General features: G+C 44.9%; 1 long non-coding RNA gene across 1 annotated transcript in view; it reads right to left on the bottom strand.

Moving 5' to 3' along the window:
* Positions 1 to 16,097: 16,097 nt before the first annotated feature.
* Positions 16,098 to 20,779, bottom strand: part of LOC125163312 (uncharacterized) — a 47,161-nt gene continuing 42,479 nt past the window's right edge. The window contains exon 4 of the long non-coding RNA XR_007151395.1: positions 16,098 to 19,010. This is a non-coding gene — a long non-coding RNA (uncharacterized LOC125163312). The remainder of the gene's footprint in view (positions 19,011 to 20,779) is intronic.

The following is a 20,779-nucleotide window of genomic DNA, read 5'->3' as shown; positions in this document are numbered from 1 at the left end:
TTCAAAACCTGAGGAATTTTTTTATGTTTGTGGGGTTTTTTTTAATTCTTATTCAAAGAGGCTTCTCCTTTCCACCCCCTTTATTATTTATCTAAAGCTGTTTAAAAAAAAAGAAAAAAGAAAAAAAAAAGAACAAGTTTTAAATTTTCTTTCAGTTGTAAACTGGATGCTCCTTTTTTTGTTCAGGTCCCTTTGATTTCCTTTATTATTACTAAACTTAGCAGCGCCGTACTGTCCCTCTCCCTGACTCGGTTGTCTCCTCAGGTCCTTCCTGGCAGAAAGGAGGAAGGGAGGAGAGGTGCAGAGAGCCTGTGGCCCTCGTGCCCATCCGTCTAGGAAGCATGATGCACAGAGCACACCCAGGCCTTGGCAAAGACCAGCCATGCGGGACTGTCTCCGCCCATCCAAGGGACAGGCCCATGGGCCATTCAGTAGTTAATTGGGAATTCCAATCTGGTCAGCGGTGCTTTCCTTTTTATTCTGCTTCCCTGCCGAGGGTTTATCTTGCTGCTTACTCTGCTGAGGCCGGAAGAGGTGAGGCCATTTGAGAGGGGCCAATCCCATCCTGGCTTGCTATAGTCCTAACTCTTGTCTGCCTCGGCTCTGGGGCCGTGTGTGCCTAGAGCCCTATAGACATCCATCACTGGAGCAATCCTAGACATTGTCCCCCGTGCATCCCTTTGGGACCTCTGCCACTTTGCTTGTTTGCCTGTCCTTTCTCCTTCTGTTTCGTTTTGATACAGTCACAGGCTTTAATTTGCCACCTGTATTCTACTACTCCACATTTAGCATGTGCGCACGTGAGTGTTTGTGTGTGTGTGTGTGTGTGTGTGTGTGTGTGTGTGTGTATTTATGTTTACATGCAACTGAGAAAATTACCAACATTTGTGGACCTGGAGCGCCAAAAGTTGGGGTGACAACTTCCAACTCAGGGAGGGCCCTCTGGGGTCTTAGCCACTGGGAGCAAATGAGAAGACCACGGGGCATTTCAGAAATCCTTTCTTTCGATCTCTATTGGACTGGGCTCCACAAGACTCAGGCAGGAGAGCACACTTATCCTGTGAAATGTTACTTCCCACCTCTCCATTATGCCAGTTACTTTCCTAATGATGAAAATGAAAATATGCATTATGAGCAGTAGCAGGGAAATCTGTCTTGGCATAGGGACAGAAGAAGGAAGAAAAGTCTGGAAAGAAGTAGAAAACATGGGAGAGGGGCAGGGACACATGAAGAGAATGAACAGCGTTTTCATTTGCCTTCTCAGTACCATCAGCCAATAGCAGGTCCTTAAGTTTTCCAATCCCCTGGACACCCTCTGGCCACTAGTCCCAACCAGCAGGTCCCCTTGGGTCTTCTCCCCGCCTCCAGTTGCTTCTGGGGCTGCTGGTGGCTGGCGGAATGCACACATTCCCCTGCTCAGAGCCACCCCTGGGAGGTCTGTCTCCTTACCCGGAAAACATTGGTTCTGAAAACCCAGACCCTTCAGGCTGCTCTGTGGCAGAATCACTCAGTGAGCAGTGGTGGCCTCATCCCACACTGGGAACCTGCTTTTAGTCTGCCATTTGCCTGAGCGCCTGGCAAACCTCTTAAGGGCTATGCTGCCCCAGCTGCCCCCCAGCAGAGTGCTTGATGAAGACTAATTAACTCTCTATATTTAGTTCTGGTGGGAGATGAGCACACTGTACAAGCAGCTGTAGAATAAAATAGGAAGGTAATCTCCTTTCTTTACTTACTGCCACTCCCCCCATCAAATCTGCCCACAACCCCCCATAGAACTTTGGCTCTTCATTCTCAGAAATATGTACTATCTCTAAAATCTGGCTGATTTTGTTAGCATCCTTTCTGCAAGTTCTGTTTCTCCCTTGCTCAGGGAGTGTGCCTTTTCTCTGGGCCTCGGAATGAAAAGAAACCTTGTTCTCCTCAGATAATATTGAGGTGATGTCCCTGAGCTCATTGCCACAAACCTGTGACATCCCAAGTCGGAATGTCATGTCTCTTTAGACCATGAGGAGGGGAGCTAAGAGGGTTTAATTTATCAGATGAGTCCCCACTGGCCTCACTCACCCCCCAAAGTTTCCCCTATCTCAAACACACCTCTCCACTCTGTCTCCAAAAGGTTCACCTTGTTCTGAACAAGTTGGCCAGGGGTGCTATGGGGAACAGGCACCATCTCTCTTAATGGCACATGCTGTCAACATGTCCCTTTCCAGTCGAGGAGGACACTTCCTTATGGCCCCAGGGGCTCCCCCACTCCTGCCAGATCCCCCTCACTCTACCTCCCCAGGCACAAATTCAGCCAATACTCTATGGTCCTGGTGGCCTAACTTACCATCACCTCAATAGCCACGGCCCCTCTGAGTCCAAGAATGGCTTAAAAGAGTACAAATATACCTGTCTGGACCATGGTCATGGAGGATGATTCTATTGGCCTTGTGGCACCTCATGCCATAGGCAACAGACCCTATGCCACCCAATTGGAGCCTTATTCTTAGAAAAATTTACAGGTTTTTAAAAAACACCAAACGAGATCATTTTCTCAAGTCTCCCTCTACTTTTACCCCCTCCCACACAGTCATAGTGACAGAAGCAGAGGTTTCTGATGCTGATCTTGTTTGGAGGACCTCTTAATGGACATGGTCCCGCTCCTCTGTATACACAGAAACTTCTTTCCCTGTGTTTATGTGCCTGATAGAGCATACCTCCCCTTTCCTTGTCTACTCTGCTCCTGGGGATGGAGGGATCTATAATAAGCCCCAAGCCCTGATGCCCCTAGACTGTAGCAAAATTTTCTCCATTACCTGGGAACAGATGCAAGGAAAGGACAGTAGCATGCAGGCTTAGAGCCTTTGGTCTAGAGAAAAGGATGTCAGATCCCAAAGGAGAATGGGCCTGGGATATATTCTACCTACAGTATCCACACCTTCTGGCTCCCAGCTTCTCCAGTGGGGTGAACTGGGCCACCTAACATTTGCTTAGTATACAAGATGGCATTTTCTTTTCCAAGGAAAGTGCCTCATTATTCCAAGTGAGCCATTTCAGCCCTCTTGTGTGTGATGACAGCACCTTCAGGTGGTGGCCTGGATGTGGGTGCATTCCTTGTGCACACTCATTTGATTGTCTTATCAAAAAGCTAAAATCTGTTATTTCTTTGCTAAACCAAAAAGTGTTAAAATAACACTGCCAGATTTGGTGGGGGGGCATATAAATTTGGAGAATGCAAAGAGAGCTCATTGCAATTAATTTCACTTAGATTCCAAGTGATGTTCCTAGTGTATACTTAGAAAACTGCCAGGAAAGTCTTGAAGAGCTCACAGGAGTCCTGGGAAAGATCCTGCATGATGAAAGAGAAGGACACAGATGCGTAGACAGACTCATCCCAGTGGCTGGATCAGCCTTACAGGTAGCAGTTCTGTTCATTTCATTCTCAAACATTTATTGATTACTAGATTCTGTCGGGCAGCCCTCCTTATGAAGCACACACAAGTATCCTATGATACTTGTGAATTTAAGTCAACATCAGCTTCTCTTATTAAAGTCCAGGTGTCAATGAGGTGAATAAAATGGGAAGTTCTTCAAGGTTAAAGTCTGTAGCATTATCCCTTCATCTAAAACTGGCCACAGTTATAGGTAACATTCCATTCTCATCTGCAGGTCAACCTCCTGGACATGGAAATTGCAGTGGTTGACCTATCACAGGCTATAAAACCATAATTTTGTATGAGGGCTGCCCCCAGAGCATCTTAAATCAATGTGTGTCTGTCCCAATTGCAAAACTTGTAAAGAGGCAACTCTGCCCTCTCAGAGATTTTTTCTGAAGCCCCTCACTGGGGAAAAAGATGCATTCCTGCAATGACAACACAAGCCTCTTTCTCATCCATCTTTAGCTATTTTAAACATTTTGTTTCTTGCTTAAAACACCGCATCTTGTGCTATTGGCCAAATATCAAAAGACAAGGGCACTGCCTTGATCTGCCTGCAGCTTTATTTCTTTGCCTGCCTGGTTCTGTCTGCCTTACTTGACTCTCTCGGGCACCATCTGCTTCTTCTCCACCTCCTGGAAAGAAGCTGTGCCTTCTCACTCCCTCTACCTTTCCTTGCAGTGACTGGCAGGACATGGCTGGTATGTACTGGAGCCAAAGGTTGGGAGTGCTATTAATGGCAGCTCCTGAGGGCAGCAGACGGACAACCGTAGGAGTTCCCCCTGCACATGGCCAACACCTTGTGTCAAGGGCTAAGAATAGACCAAATTGGAAATGAGCAGGCAGGACCTAAAGGGCATATGCCCTGGCCTGCCCCATCCCATGCAGAACAATATGCAAGCCCAGATAGGAGACGCCTGCCCCTGCCAATCCTTAACATGAATCACAAGACCCCACAACACAAACTGAAGTCAGTCAGCGCACCCATGCTCATCCAGGAAGGACTACTCCTAAAGTCCATCCTTAAGGAGGACAAGTCTACCAAGGAGGACAATAAAAATAATTTCCTTTGGGTATAGTGCCAATTGGTAACCCAGTGAACATCTCTCTAGAAGCAGCCTCTGGCCGTATGTCATGGTGAATATAGACAACTGGTCACCAATTCGATGAACTCCTTTGGTCTGTTTCTCTATCCCCAACATGGCTCTGGGATCCTCAGGCTAGAGTGGGTTTAGGAGATTTGTTTCAGCTGTAGGCCTCCTAGAAGCTTTTCTTTAGACCCAGAAAGATCAAGAAATATCACAGGCTGATTCAGGGTCCCCACTGTGATCATGGATAACTCACTTCACCTCTCGGTGCCTTGGTTTCTCCATCTGTAAAGTGGAGAGAGAGAAAGCCAACCTCTTCTTTCTCTCCTGCTCAGGGATGCTGTGAGGATTCAGTCATTATTGCCTGTAGCGAAGGCATCATATAAGGAATAGTGGTGACCTCGTTACTTAGGAAGTAGAACCTGGAAGCCCACAGGATGAGCAGTACTGCTGGATAGGGAGAAGTCTCACACACGTATAGTTCTTAGACACTTCACAGCACTGTGAACCCAGCACAATGGTACTCTGGTCAGGTGACCAGGGGTCACCTAACTCAAGCCAGCCACTTGTAGTTCTAAACCAAATGTCCTGATGTTAATTTTTCCTAAAGTATCAGAGAATATATGGAGGGATCAATTTGAACACTGATATTCATTGAGCTTTGGGAAGACAAGAGAATAGGTGCATGGGGAGTATTTGGATGGTTTTTAAGGTGGGTGAAAGCTCTTTGGGAAATATCCCTCACTTTTGTTCTTTCTCACAATCTTTTTCAACCTTGAGGCTCACCTCATCAAATGGACTCACCTTGTCTTTGCCTCTCTGCAGAGTAAAGTAACAAACTTTGTTTTTTAAAAAACATCCATCAGCCAAAATGTGTGTCCCAATGGTGGGTTTTAATCATTCCCTGGTGTGCTTTGAGTGCAGCCTGCAGGCAAAGATTCAGAGACAAACAGGGGCTGGGAATATCACTATTGATTTTTATCCAAATCAGGGTATTTTTTTCCTCAACATTTGAATTGGAAAATTTAGTTGAGTTTCTTTTTCTTTCCTTTTTTCTTTTTTTTCTCTTTACTATGGTTTGACTGTTATCAATTCAACTACCAAGATACCCTTTGAACAAGAAAATAGACCCATGCTAAGAACTTCCATGTTCTTAGGACTCAACTAGAGTGAGGGCAGGTGGGAGCAATGGAGAATAACACTAGCACTTCAGGAGGACCAGCTGCAACATTGATTTTCTATTGGCTCTTGGAACCTTCTTGGAGAGGAGAATTCTAGAAGTTTCACCTGTTCTCAATCAGTCAACCTGGCTCTGGCTCTTGGAGTTCAGGTATATTTCAATATAAAAATTCTATATAAAAAAATGCACCTTCTGAGACTATCCCAAAGGAACAGATAGTTCACCCAAGCAGGTTCTAGTTGTTGCTGCAAACCCTCCTGCTCTTTGGCTGTGGATCCCCGACAAGAACTCCTTTCCCACCTGCTCTGACTCTGTTCTCCAAGACTAATATTATTGTTTTGATAGCACAAGGGACCAGACCATAGTTTGGAATTCAGTAATGACTTCTGTTTGATTTTGTATCTGACCATTCTGTGGATAGGCCAAATTCTGCTGGGATTATTTGTTTCCACAAGGTATTTCTGATGGTTACCTGAAGGAAGGAATAAATGAGACCTCCAATTGATTCCCTGTTCTCATCGGCATTCCTCTTTTGACTGGGATGGATGGCAAATGAACTGTATAGCATTTATGAATGAGGACTTCAAAGATGGACACGTGGAACCACAGAGAACAAAATGACTCAGTAGTTGGGTAGGAAGAGTGATAAAGAAGAGGAAGGCTTCCGGAAGTATGTGGAAAGAAAATATTTGCAACAGTCTAATTGTTACTTCCTACACACTCTGGGGGCAGAAATAGCAAAGCATATTCTATTCAAACAGAGGAAATCGATTTTACTGAGTGACATATTTAAGCATTATTGTTTTATGGAAGGGTCAGAGAAAGCATCTCAAGAAAAGAAAGGCACGTTCTCATGAACAGATCATGTCACTAGAAGTAAAATATCCAGGACTCTATCCTTCTGCGGACCTAGGTCAAGGCACTCTTGGGGCCAATTTCTCTTTCTGTAAAATGGGAAGAGTATTGCTTACTTACCTCACAGGGGTGTTGTGAGGATAAGGTAATTACTGTCTTGGTAAAGCACTTTGAGGATAAAAGTATTATGGTTATCAAGTTTGCTTCCTATTTAAAATCCTTTTAAACTTCAATTGAGCTCCTTCAATTGAAGGGGAAGGTGATCTAGCTCCTCTCCTCTTTTTTGATTAATAGATATTTTTAAATGATTACAAGAGGACAGAATAACAGAGTTATCTCTATGTGGGTCAAGAAAGATGTTCTCTGTCTTTCCACCCAGAAAGGCTACTCTTCTTTCCTTCCCAAATATTTGGGCAAGAAGGAAGGGCTTTAAACCTTTTGGCTTCCATCAGAGAATGCTATTCGGAGAAGCAAACTAATATTGGTTGATTTCCTCCCTTTGGGGGAAAATGAAGGCAAATCTCAGTGAGCGCATCCTGTGACCAGCAGATACGGCTCTATTATTTCAATCATTTCTCCTGCTCAGCCTCAGTATTCCCATAGCCTTCATCTTCTCTCTCCAGACCCAGAGAACAGTTTGCTTATGCTGTGCTGGAACAATAGCTGGATATGTTTTGGTTGGTTTGTGTCCTTGGAGAGTCTGGTATACTGTTGTTTGCTGGGAAGTCTTGGCTTCCAAAGACAAGGGTCTTTACTAGAAAACAAATCAAAACATGTGACTTGTCTTTAAAAAACTTTTTTTTTCCCATGGTGGTGGGGGGAGGAGTTTTCAGTTGCTTAGCTATCAAAAGTCTTTTAAAATTTCTCATCTGTTTATCCATGTGCAAAGTTCTTCCCTTCCCAAACACACTCAAGGAATCAAGTCTGGATTCTTAAATATTCTAAAATATAGCACATCTCAAATGACTTGTTGAGTGCTGTGCCCAAAGTTCTCTAGTTTCTACGAAAAGTCAAACACCTATTGAGCTAAACAGGTTGGAACTCCAGCCCCAAGGTGAAGCTTCCTGGACGTGCGCCAGAGCTTTGTTTTGGGAATGTTCTGTCAGTATTACTAGGGCTGTCTCCCCAGCCCCCCAGAAATCTCTGTGCCACAGAAAGAACATCCTCAGAACTCAGTGGGGGCTTCCTCTGGGTTTTAGGACCAGAGTGAAACCATTTGTTATTTTGAAAATGATTATATGATGCCCGTCTTTAGGGAAAGAAAAGGATTACTTTCTTTTCCTTTCAAAGGGCAGAAGGGACAAGGAGAAAGGGAAGGTTATTTGGTTTGAAAATATGTGGGACTCTGTGGTCCACAGTGGTTCTTTCCACCTTAGACACAGGACTTGGGAGGCCCTATGTGAGTTTGCATAGGAACCCAAGGTAGTACGGAGCCCTTTTCCTTCCAACCCAAGACCCAAGGAAGGGATGTCTTCAGCTTTGGTGCTGCCTGGCCCCACATCACGCTGTGCTTCTCAGCCACTTCTCTGCCCTTCTCCAGACTGTGTCCAAGACAGCTCCCACCTCTGGTGTTCATTCCAAAAGGCCTTCCTTCCCTAAGGCAGGTTCTCATATGCGTACTGCTTCAGGTTGGCTGTTTGTCCAAACTCAACCCCTTTAGCCTTTTCCCTCTCTTTGACCCCACTGCTGCTGCATGCTTCCACCAAATATGTCATTCTCCCCTCATCTGAGCCATGGCCCCAGCTTCTCAACTGGCCCAGCCTGCCTGAGGTCAAGGACAGGCTACATTTCTTTCTTCATTTACATACATATATATGCCTTTAAAAGGTGTGGCTCTTTAAAAGGGTTCTGAGGGAGACTTATGAAAGAAGGGCAGGAGAGAAAGGGTGACTGTTCCTTCAGCATTTGGGGACACCCACTGATAACTTATGAGACTAATATTGGCCTCCAAGTGAACATACACTTTTCACAGCCCCTGGGCTATCTAGGGCATTTAGCACATCAACGTAGCAAAAAGCCCTGTGCAATGTGATGGGTCACACTGTGGTAGGGTCCCCTCCAGTTTCAACATGGAGGCTAACCTATGGTACCTCCTTATTTTTGAGGGCTTTATTTTTATTTGCTTGAAATTATAGTGATTATGAAATGCCAGAGACAGAGACAGAGACAGAGAGAGAGAGTACACTGGAAATCACATAAATTATGAAGTGATCTGAGATTCTGAGATTACTGCAAATTGTGCAGAACTAAAAGGAGCCCAGTTGAAGTACATGATCACATAACTGCATTCTAAGCTTACTGATCACTGCTAGATACATAAACATGCCAATATTGGGCACATATATGTCTATATAGGTATACGATACACACACACATACATATGTGTGTGTATAGATATATATGTATCTTTTCCTTAAAAGGACTTAAAAAGTTGATGAAGCAGAGTATCTTGATGTTCAGGGCTCTTGCCGGACTTGAAATAGACCTAGCCTAGATGGGTTTTTCTTTCTCCAGGGTGTGGGGCCATGAAGAACCCCCCTGGGCTGAGATGCACCTTCTTCTCCTCCACCCAGTACATGAGGCCAACAGGGGTTGTGCTGGGCTTTTGAGACTCTCCAGTTGCTCCCAGAATTCTCAGCAGGTCCACAGAGCAACCTATAGACTCCGGGCAGTAGCTTTCTTGATAGCTCCCCACATTTTGGAGTTCAGATCACACCAAATAACTCTGATCCATTGGCACAGCCCTCCCCAGAGCAGGTGAAGAGAGGGAAGCATACCAAAAGAAGCAAGGTGGAAGTTATTGCCTGGACCCTGGTCAGCACTAGATGTCCTTAGGCTGCCAGATTTCTGGCCCATGAAACCCAAACCTGATGGGTCTGGCCCTACAGTAGCCATGTCTTCAGATGATGGGAAGATAGCCTAGTGAAGCAGCCTCCTCCCTGCTGGAGACCTGGGGAGTGTGACATCCCCTTGTGGTGACTTTAATAGAGGGGAGACATTTTGGAGCAATCACTTTGTAGGCCTGAATGGCCACAACACACCTGGAGTCTGTCAGAGGGAAGACATAGGTACACTCGTTGTGAAAAAGCCACTCAAATTCCCTCCTGCCCTTGTGACAGAATCCACATGACCCAAGGTGCCAGGATATTTGCTTACGCTGGGTGAAGGGAAAAGAGCATTTGAGGTTACCTAGAGGGGAAAGGTACTAATGCAATACAGTACTTCGAGTTACAGGCCTTCTTTCCTGACTTGCATCCCATGCTGAGGTCCCTCCTTTGACTGGAAGGGCGAGAGAAGCCACCTGCGGTGATGTGAGACATATTCTAAGAATGTTTGGAATCTGGACAGGTGTGGGTAAGACAGCCACTGCTATCCAGAAGGCCTTGTGTTAAGTAGGAGAAAACCACAGGGTCTGGACAAAACCCCTAGAAATCTTTTCAAGCCCACTCCATAGGAACAGCTTTTGGGGTCCCTTCCCATAACATGTCACAGATGCACATCTGGTGGTATGGCACACAGCCAGCTGGGCAAAATGCCATTCCAGGAGCATATGTGACATCCTCCCCTATCGATGTCCTCTTATCCCCAAGTCATTCTTCAGTGTATAACAGTTACATTATCTTTATTCCTACACGGACTTTTTTGTGACAAGACATGTTTCCAAGAAACCTACTTTTCTATTGGTGTTACTGAAAATGGGCTCCAACAAGGAGAGAAATTTGGAGGTAGGAAATAGGAAGATGAGACACAATTCCGGAGGGGCTAATGGTGCAACCCTGCCTTCCTATGTGACTCTTTTCCTTTACTTAAAAAAATTACAGATTTGTTACAGAGGAAAATATACAAGCAGAGAAGGAAGGAAGGAAGGAAGGAAGGAAGGAAGGAAGGAAGTGAAGTGAAGTGGAGAGGGCAAAAAGAGAAAGGGAAAAGAGAGAAAGAGAAACAGAATGCCCTCAAGTCTCTGTCATGTCTTGATGTCTGTGGGTTTGCCGTTCAAAGCAAATACAGTTTTCTCCCTGCAGCTGGGCAGACTTTGCAGCATTTTCTAAGTCTGTGTCTGCCTGAGAACAGACCACAGAATCGTGGCTCTGGCCTCACTGACTTCACCCTGCAGTAATGTTTTGGGTCTGCTCCTGTGCTCACCTGGTCACTGGCTCTCTCAACCTGCCTGCCTGGTTAGGTGACGCAGCCTGCAGTGGTCAGAAGGCTGCAATCGAATCTCTCTTCTCAAAATGATGATTATTTTTCAGGATGTTTTCACATTTGTTTAGTCTTTCTTGGATATTTTTCTACTAGTCATTCCTCCAATTTTAACCCAGTAAAGATGGTGATGCTGCTAACTGACTATGGAGCAGAACTATTCAAATTGTCAGGTAATTCAACAGCTTGAGTGCATACAATTTGCCATTTTTCCTAAAAGGCTAACAAAATATTCTCTCATTGCTTCTATTTACTCTGAGCATTAGCCATGTCTGAAAAACTGGTTTGTATGAATATTGGAGGATTTAAAGGAAGCAGAGTTGTAAACACCATTAATTCTGACATTCCAGTTATTTTCCCCCCACTGAGCAAATGATCTGGGATGCATCCATAACAAGAAAGTTCTGGAACTTGTCAATTCCAGGCTGATGCTGTGCACCCTAGTCCCTCTCTGTCCATTTCAACGAGATGGGGAGTTTTCTCTCACCCACATGAGACTCACCCTTGTATCTGGCTGCAAATTTTTCCTTTTCCCTTTTCTTCTGTTCTGAGCAGCAGCTGTGTGAGTGGAATATAGCTTCCAAAGCCTAGACTATGTCTTCCTTGACTCTTTGGTGGTGTTAAAAATAATTTAGAGTGAACTGTAGGTTAAGGATTAGGTCTACCAGCTGAGCCTCCCAAACATATAGGTTTATGGCCACCTGCTGTTGACCAAAGTTTCAACCTAAGGGAATAAAAATAAGCCTATTTCTAGTCCCTTCTTTCCAGAGAAAGGACTATTTGAAAGTGGCTTAGCCAAAGAAAGTGGGTGGAAACCTAGGAGGGACTCTTGCCCTTCATCACACTTGACCTACACAGTATGGCTTATGCAAAGAGATCTGTGTTACAGATCAATGAGAGCCCATCAGCATTTGACTGCTGACATGTGCTACGTAATTAATGTACCCCTTGGATAGGGAAAAAAAAGCTCTTATTCTAAAAAATGTGATTTAATTTCATTTAACTGAGAACCTAATACATGCAAAACACAGTCCTTACCCATGGGTGATGCAATAAGGGAGGAAAAATATTGAATGAAAATTTGGAAGGTACAGATGCTAAGAACGACATCTCCATTGTCCTAATAGAACAGTATGAAGACTCCCCGTCAGAAACTAGTAAATCTGAGCTCTGGCCCAACACTGTGTAACCTTGGATCAATTATGTAGGCTCTCTAGTCATCAATTTGTTTCCAAAATGTTTCTTTCAGCTCTAACACACTCTGACCACTATGACTCGGCTAGAAACTCAAAGAACTCTAGTGTAGTGGAAGGCAGAATATGATAAATACATAGAGGCACAAAGTAAATGCTGTAGGGGTCCAGTGGAGGGAGTGCTTGACTTTGAAAATAGGGAAGACGTTTGGAGGAGGCAGCTCTGAGCTAAGCCTGTCAATATTTCCCTTCTCTAGGGCCACAAACCAATGCTTCTGGTTGCCTGGTCAGCAACAGGTTGTGCCTTCCACAGGTTATAATGACAGATTTGGATTTCCCTTCTTTCTGCCATCTCTGCTGGCCAGCAGCAGCAGGAAGAGCTAAAGAGGAAGGCTGGGAGAGTCCACCTTACCTGTCCTAGCAGCTCAGAATTGCACTTTCCCATCTAGACTCCACCTACTGTGTTTGCTGGGACCGTGGCCAGGACACCAGTCACCTTAGGTCAATGGAGAGGCAGGGGCTTGGAGGCCAGTGATACATGTCCTGTCTAGGAGGAAGTTCTGGGAACCCTTGTTAGAAATAAATGGACCGAGAGCATTCACCTAAAATCATGGGCAGAGACTCCCAAACACCCAGGTCTGTTATGGCAAACATGATTGGAAACAGCAAAAAAGGAGATGTGGGGGAAGGGGCCAAGGCAGGTGGTGTAACCTGGTGATTTTCCTCTGTCCCAGGAAGGTTCTAGAGGAGATCCTTTGCAAATGGGGGACTCCTCTGGCAGAAGTCTTTTGTTTACCCCTGTTGTCCACACCCCAAAAGTAGGTTTGGAAAAATTAGTTAGATTGCTAGAAGGTGGTAGGAATGATTTATTTTTCTTTGTGCTGAAATGGGAGTATTATTTTCAGTATAGACAAGCATCACAATTCAAAATAAGTAAATAAATAACTTAAGCTAAAACCCCCTAGCTCGAGAAACCAGAAAGAAAAGCTATAATTCAATTTAAATAAGGATGCCACAGAGATGTATCAAGAACCACCACCACCACCCCTGCCCCCAACCAGCCTTCTGTGTTCAGTGGGAGCATTCACCAGAGTTTGGGAAGAGGGGTCCCTGCAGTAAGCCATTTCGATCCTGATCTCAGGCCTCCCCATCCAGTCACCATGTGCTTAGACAGCAAGTCCTAGGAGCCTTGTAGATCACACCAGCATGGCTGGCTGACTTCCCTTTTTTGGACACAGACCAGGAGCAAAGGAAGGAAAATGGCTGGTGAGGAGAACTCTGTACCACTCACCCACTGAGACTTTCTGCAAAAATTATAGGTTCTCTGTTCCCATGTGGAGTGTATTCCCCCACCTGGAATGAGAAATAGGAGGGGATATTTCAAGGCTGGCAAGTACCTAATAAAAATAAAAATGCCATTTAACATCCACTCTGCAGTCCTTGACTGCCCCCTCTTTTTTTCTGGTTCATCAGTGGCACACATGATTCTTGGTGCTCTGAATGGCCAACGACCTCCTATTTTCTTGGCCAGACTATAAGGATGAAGTAATGTTGATTCTAAGCCAACACTCCTGGTTCTCAGCTTTGTGGACAGATGTGGACATCTATGTGTCCTCATCAATCTAGACCCGGTGCTATTTGTGGCTAATGGTGCCTATGGATGTCATTCCATCATTCTCTCTCTCTCTTTCTCTTTTTTCCTTAATGCATTGCCACCAAGGAATCATATTAGAAAGACAGATTTTCCATGTAGGACTTTCCTTAGCACAAGACTTTTGTTCTTATTCTCCCTTTTTTAGGATGGTTTGGTTTCCAGTGTCTGAGTCCCCACCCTCCCCCACCCCCACCGCCTTTTCTTTTTAAAAATGAAAATGCTTTCCTTTTTCCAGTAGCCAAAAAGAAATAGCAGTAAAATGAACCACATCCGGCTCTTTTCTTCCCTCTCTCCCTGTTGAGTTGAGTTGGATGTATGTGGATTGGGATAATCTTTGAATCAGTTGTTCCAGGGTCCTTGCTAAAGATGAAAGACTTTTCTGTTTCCCCACCATGGTGAGATCAGGGCGGTGACAACAAACAATTTAACTTCTTGAAACCTTGTGGTGCCTTTTCTCGTGGTGCTTCTCTCTCGTGTAACTCCAGTCAAGGCGGCCACTTGCAGCAAACAGCAATGCCAGTACGTTACCTTGGTATCACGTGCCAGTGCAGTAAAAGACTTTAATGTATACATATATAAATAGATATAGAGATAGAGATATCACTATAGTTATATAATTATATAATTGAGGTTCTGATGCAGCTTTGGTGGGAGTTGATCATTCCTCTGCAAAAATCGATGCTACTCAACTGAAACTAACAGCGCTGTGGAGCGTTTGACTTTGGGGAAGGGCACCCACAAAAGAGATGGGTTACTCCTGTGACTAATTTTCTTTTCCCTTCTTGTGAAAGTTGCTGTCTCCGTAATATGGGATGTTTGATAAGGGAGCAAAGAGCAGCTTCTTTTGAACTTCCTTTGGTGCTGATATTTAAAAAAAAAAAAACAAAAACTGTTTGTTTGTTTTGCTTCCTCATCAGTGGCCAATAAGCTGCTTTTCCAAAATCTCAAGTCACCAATTAGAGGTGACAAGGAACAGTCTGGTAGTAAGAGGCAAGAGGCTGGGCATCCCCCCACCCTGTTTCTTACCCAGACAGTTTCCTCTGTGACCTGTGTATGGTCTCCCAGACTCAGTCTCCCCATTTAAAATGGACATCATAGTATATTTCCTTACCTCATGGGGAAGGATAACCTAAAGGGATTCATTGGTGGCCCTGAAACACTAAGTCATTATTAATTTGGAGACAGCAACTTGACACGGTTTTAAGATTTTATTTGTACGATGCTAAGACTTTAATCCTGGGGTTTTGTTTTGTCCCCACTTGCTCCTGCATCTCCGCCGTGTCGAGCGTCCTCCCTTTGGCAATGCCTTTGAGAACTGCATAACCGATAGAGATTCACCTGCGGTGTTGGGTACTGCTAATTTCTCCCAAGGGAACATCACTAATACTGCATAAGGTGCTAGAATCAAACCTCATTTTACAAACCTTGGTTCTTAGAGAAAAACAAAACATGCAGAATTCTTTCTGTGAAGCCTTACTATAGATTGTTATAGCCAATTGTTTATCCAAAAAGAGAGAGAGCATAGAAAATAAGGATAAGATGCAGTGATTCTGTATAAAATGTAACTAAAAACCTCTGCTATTTCCTATATTAATGTAAACTATCACATATATATATGTGTATATATATATATATATATATATATATATATATGCTTGAGGCAGATAGAAAGGATGAAAAAATGTAAAGTGTGTTCATCTCTATTTTAATTTTTCAGTTGACTCACAATTTTTAGTATGTGAGCAAGAGAGGTTTACCGTGGGTTGGGATATGGGATGCCCAGTATGATATAGACAATTAATCAGCTTTGTTCTGCTCTATATGTTACTAGAAGGAGTTGGCCGAATGAGAGGAAGGGGAAATGAGTTAAAACGGGGACTTGCTTTCTAAATGTTCTTAAGCATCGATGTTACACTTTGGTGGTGTTTCCTCCTTTTTGCAAAGTTTCTCAACAGCACTATAAAACGTGTCTGCTGCCTAAGGTGTTAGCAAATAATGTTTACCTCAAGAAAGCTTAAAAAAAAAAAGAGGCAGTTGTTTCCTATCTCTTAAAAACTAGTGAGCCCCTAACCAAAATGCGAGGCATTGCCACAGAAATTCAGTGAGAGAATAGAACCATTTCCGGTGCTTTCCTCAAAGGCCCCCCACCCCCCACCCCCTCTCAATCCCTTTGCTAAAGAAACAATCCGAAACAGGAGTTTTGACAAGAAACGGGTCAGGATGTAGCAAAAGCAAATAGGAACTTTGCGCAGAACGAGTGGGGCGGGGGCGTTTTCAAGTATGGCTGTGTAATTCAGGTGTTTAGCGCTCGCATGTGTGTGTGTAGTGTATATATGTGTCAGTGTATGACATGTTTGGTGGACAGAGAAAAATACCGTGAACAGAAATGAACAGAAAAAAAAATCAAACGCTATTTTATCAGAGGACGCACTTGTTCACCTTGATGAGAAGCCACTGTTTCACAACTATGCAATCTTCCTCCCTCCTTCACCTCGGACCTCCACCTCCCTCCCAGATTTTCCTTTGTACAAGAACCACAATATCCAATCCCTGGTTCAAGGTGAGCATGCTACAGTGATTCTTTTCCTAAATTTAAGAGCTCCCGAGAAGAGTTTTCCTTTGCTTTCATTTTAAATGATTCGATGTAACCCTGTTTGGTTCTGTAAGTGAACTGATGTGTATTTTTGTTTCAGTTACATGTTTACAACTTGTTTTCATCCTCTTCTTGATTCAAAATATTTATCTTCTTTATGAAATCTACTTTTATAGGATATGTTTTGGGGATGTGTTGGCTTAAGGCAAGAAAAAAAAATTTGGCTTAAGTGGGACAATGAGCATGTGACCTCTGGGATTGGGGGCTGGGGGAATGACAGGGACCTTCAGCTAAATCAGCACCTACACCTTGGTCCTGAATACAGACCCTGGCAGGGAGCTGGCATACTCTGGGAAGGATTTGACCCAGGTGTTTTTGTTCCTTATTTGTGGTCATCTATACGGAGTAACCTATCCCCAGAGGGTGAATATTCTCTACCTTCGCTTTATGCCAATGCCTCCTTCCCACCGACTCTACGTGCTCTACCTAGTGCCAAATCCCACCTCCCTACCTTTGCACTACTTTTTGCTAATACCCCTCCTCCCTTGCCAGCCAGTGACTGCAATGTGCCTGGGTGGGGTTACTGCATCTGCTTTCATTCTGAAAGTCAGACATAGAATCTTCAAGAGCCCAGCATCAAAAGCATTCGGGAACTCAGCCCTCAGGCTGTCCATCCTTTAGAGGTATTTGAAATAGATGCTCAGCAGCTCACCAAGAGGGAGAATAGCGGGTTCTACCCTGTAGCCAATTTGGCCTCGCCTGCCTTCACCAGGCTTTAAAAAGAGCCGCTGGGAAGAAGAGAGATCCTGGGGTTAGACAAAGCACAAATCAGGCAGGGGAAGCCCTGCGTGCAGAAGACAGGTTCTTACCTTCTCTGGTTGCCTGCACAAGTCTGAGTTTTGCACACGGTTTACGAATCTCGCACAAGGTGGCCGAGCCATCCGAGACAGTTTTTAAAAGATTAATTCCGACACTGCCTAAACTGCTCCAGCACAACACACTTCCGTTCTCTGGCTGGTGGGAGCTTAGATGGAATTCCTTTGGATTGAAAAAGGAAGTCGGTCCTTTGACACGAATGCATTTTCTCTGTTGGCCTCATTCCTCGACTCCTCCCCCACCCTACACATACTCTTAGCTACTCAGGGGATCTTAATGAAGTGCTGTTCATTTGCTTTTGTCCTGTTCCATAGGTCATACCTGCTACGATCCATCCCAGGAATGTATCACTCATTCTTTCTGCTCCTGAAAAGGTAGCATTCTGGAGAACTTTAGGCCTACAGACCCAGGAGTCTTTCCCAGAAGCCGGCTTGTCTTTACAGCTCAGAAAATATCAAGGGAATCACTTCCAGAACACCATGTGATTTTCCAACTCCTGGCCCTTCCCAAAAAGTGGCTGGGGAGCTGGTAGGGGCTTCTCAGAGGTTGCCAAGGTCCAGCCCCATGAGCCCACTCTTCTCTGGCCGGCCCACTGGTGCTCAGGCCCTGAGATGGCTTCAGGGACCCAGAGGCTGCAGGTCTTCCATTAGGGTCAGAGCTCAGGGCAAAATGAAGAGGGGATAGAGGGTGGAAGTGTTCTAGATCCCTTGCTCCTTCACCAGGGCTGAAGCAGAGTGTCCAATACCTATTTTGGGGTTATGACAACCTGCCTTTCTGGGAAGGGGTGGGCCACCTCTGAGCCCACAGCTGCAAAGCTGGCATTATTGAGTTGCAACCATAAATCTAGACCCAGGGAATGTGTCTATCATGAAGCCTGACAATTCAGCAGCAGCACAGACAGAACCTTTGTTGACGAAAACCTTCCCCATCAGAGTGGAAGGGTCCTGTTGTGGTATGTCGGCTGACCCTTTGTTAGCTGGGTTCTTGCCATTGATTGGTACCTGAGACCCTGCAGGGGACAGGTATAGAGTCCCAGATGCCAGGGCCAGAAAAATCAGGTATAGCCCCAAGCTCTCTCAGGCTGGCTGATTCTGAAGAAAAAGTCCCTTTAGAGATGTTGTGTTTCCTCTCATGGGGAACGGGGCAGTTTCTTTAGAGGAAAAAAGTATTTAGGATTACTGGAGCCTCAGGAATGTAGGGGTGTCAGAGTAAGTCCAATGTAGCCTGTGGCAGGTGACATCAGCCATGATGGAGCAGAGCCCTTTGTGGAGGACAGGAGAACTGAGACTCGGCTAACATTGACTGAGTGCCAGTGAGGTATAGGCTCTGTCCCAGATGCCTTCATACAGTGATCTTAGCTAAGTCTTTGCAAGAATCTCACAAGGCGAGAAACTCTGCCCCATTTTACAAATGGGGAAACTGAGGCTCAGAGAACCTCCATGATTGCACAGGGTTTCGTGGTCAGTAGGGGTACAGCTGGGGGCAGGGGGTACGGGCTTGGAGATTTGGTCCCACTCTTCTTCAAGATCCAGGCTCCACTCATGTCCTTTCCCAACAGCTCATAAAGGCCAGGTAGCTCAGAGCACCCATCAAGGACCAGCTGGGATGAAGGCAGTCTTGGCATTTTTGTTTTCTTGCAGATGGCCAGAGAGGCTAAGAGAGTGTGGGAAGTTTTAGGGCACTTAGAAATTTAGTGACCATTTATGCAATAAGGTATCCCCAGGAAAAATGATGCCTGTTTCCCACAGGTCACCCTGAGCATGACCTGTACAGTATGAGTTCTTGGAGACTTCCATGGAATGGGAGCCTCCCTATAAACACTTTGAGATGTCTTTTCTGGTTGGCCTGAGAACTTCTGTGTCTTCTTTCTGTAGGTTTTGTTGTTGTTACTTTTGTGTGTGGTCTTAAAAGGTGAGGAGATTTCCAGATAAGAGGGTTATTTCTCCAAGGATCTGTAAAAAGAGTTGAACGGTTGGAGTTAGGGCAGATTCAGAAATGTAAGCCTCACAGGGCAAATTCAGAGTAGGTTTCTGAACACAATGCCTATGACATGGCAGAGAGTAAGAGCCATTCTAGGCCAGGCATGGCAAGAAGCTGCCTGTGTTAGGCCAGGGGAAGGGCACTGGTGGTGGGGGCAACCTGGGAACCTGCATTCTGCTCTTGTACCCATCATTCCTCGCCTAGTAGCTTGCCTTCTGTAAGTTTCAGTTTCCCCATATCTAAAACACAAGGGTGAGCCTGGTGATCTCTGTGATCAATCCAAACCAGAAAAGTAATAAAATAATGAGACAGGTTATTGCATTTGGTGAAAGTCATTTGGGATGAGAAGTCGTTGAAAGACACTGTGAATTCCTAAGCCAGGGAATGAAATGACCAACATCAAAATATTAGGCTTAAGAAAGTGATTGTCACTGTCGTGTGCACTGACAAAGGGGACAAAAACTATCTAAATGAGAGAGGAAGAGCACAAGGGATGACAGGAAATGGGCAGAAAAGGGCAGATTAGAGAGAGTCAGGGGAAGGGAGTAATGCACCCTACTTATTGTTTCTCTGAGGCAGCCTCATGCTTTACATGTTTGCTTACAATTATGTCAGCTTAATGCCTACTGGACAGCTTCTGAGCATACCTGCATGCGTGTGCACACAAATGCATGCACACACACGTGCACACACCCTATCCTAATCCTGCCATAGTCCCAGCAATTATACACAAAGAAAAATCCCTCAGTCCTTGAGCAAAGCTGGAGCTTCTTCAGAGCACAAAGAAACAATGGAATCTCAGGGTTTGAAGGAGACTCAGACATCACCTAATTTTTGCTCCTCCTCACAGACACAGACAAAAAAATATCAAACTTCTTCTCAAGGGTCTCCAAGGAAAAAATTCTCCTTGCCTTCATTCACTGTTGAATGCCTGGTAGTCAGATAGTCTCCACCTTATAATGACTTGAACGATGCGTCTTAGAATCCTGACTGATTCCTTTTGCTTTGGGTCTCTGAGGGGACAGAGATCTAGACTCTGGATTAGTGAGCTTTGGGATGTTTGGAAGTGCCCATGGCCTTGCCTTGCCCAGGATCTCCTGTAAGGTAAGACTGGGAATCACTTGAGAGTGATAGTTGCAAGTTCACTTTGTCTTTGCCTTCTGGAATTAAGTACTCAAGACAGATTGCACACACTGCCCCCCACCCCCCGACCCCGCTGATCTTCCAGTCCAGTCAGGATGGAAGCAGTTGCCCAGCTTTGCTGAGACCTCAGTTTTGACATATATTCAGATGAATTGTGTTCAGTTCCTTTCCCATTGGGCCCTGCTACTGTATTATTTCCTCTAGGTATGTTTTATGTTCAAAATTCAAATGTGAGTATTCACTTGAGATGCATCTAGGCAGGCAAAAATACACCCAGCTGTTGCCTTGAGGGGGAATATGGGGTCTTCAAAACCTTTATGACACTGGACACTTTCTCTTCTTTCCCAATCCATTCTCTTACTCCATTTTCTAAAAATGCAGTTCAACCATGATGATGCCCTCTATTGGCTAGGCCCTGGGGTAGGCATTGGGAAGACAAAGAGGAAAGATGGTCCAGCAGGGGAGATGATGCACAAACACATGGGAGAGTACTGTTCACACTCTGGCTTCCAGAAAACAGTGCCTGGCCCTGCCCAGCATAGGCTGACTTGAAGGTACAATATGCTCATGTGACAAATCTCTCCCAGATGGCTGCTTA

Source organism: Prionailurus viverrinus, chromosome B1 (assembly GCF_022837055.1).
Source record: "Prionailurus viverrinus isolate Anna chromosome B1, UM_Priviv_1.0, whole genome shotgun sequence".
NCBI lineage: Eukaryota > Metazoa > Chordata > Mammalia > Carnivora > Felidae > Prionailurus > Prionailurus viverrinus.
Note: the sequence above shows the minus strand (reverse complement) of the source record. Positions and strands in the feature narration are given on the sequence as shown.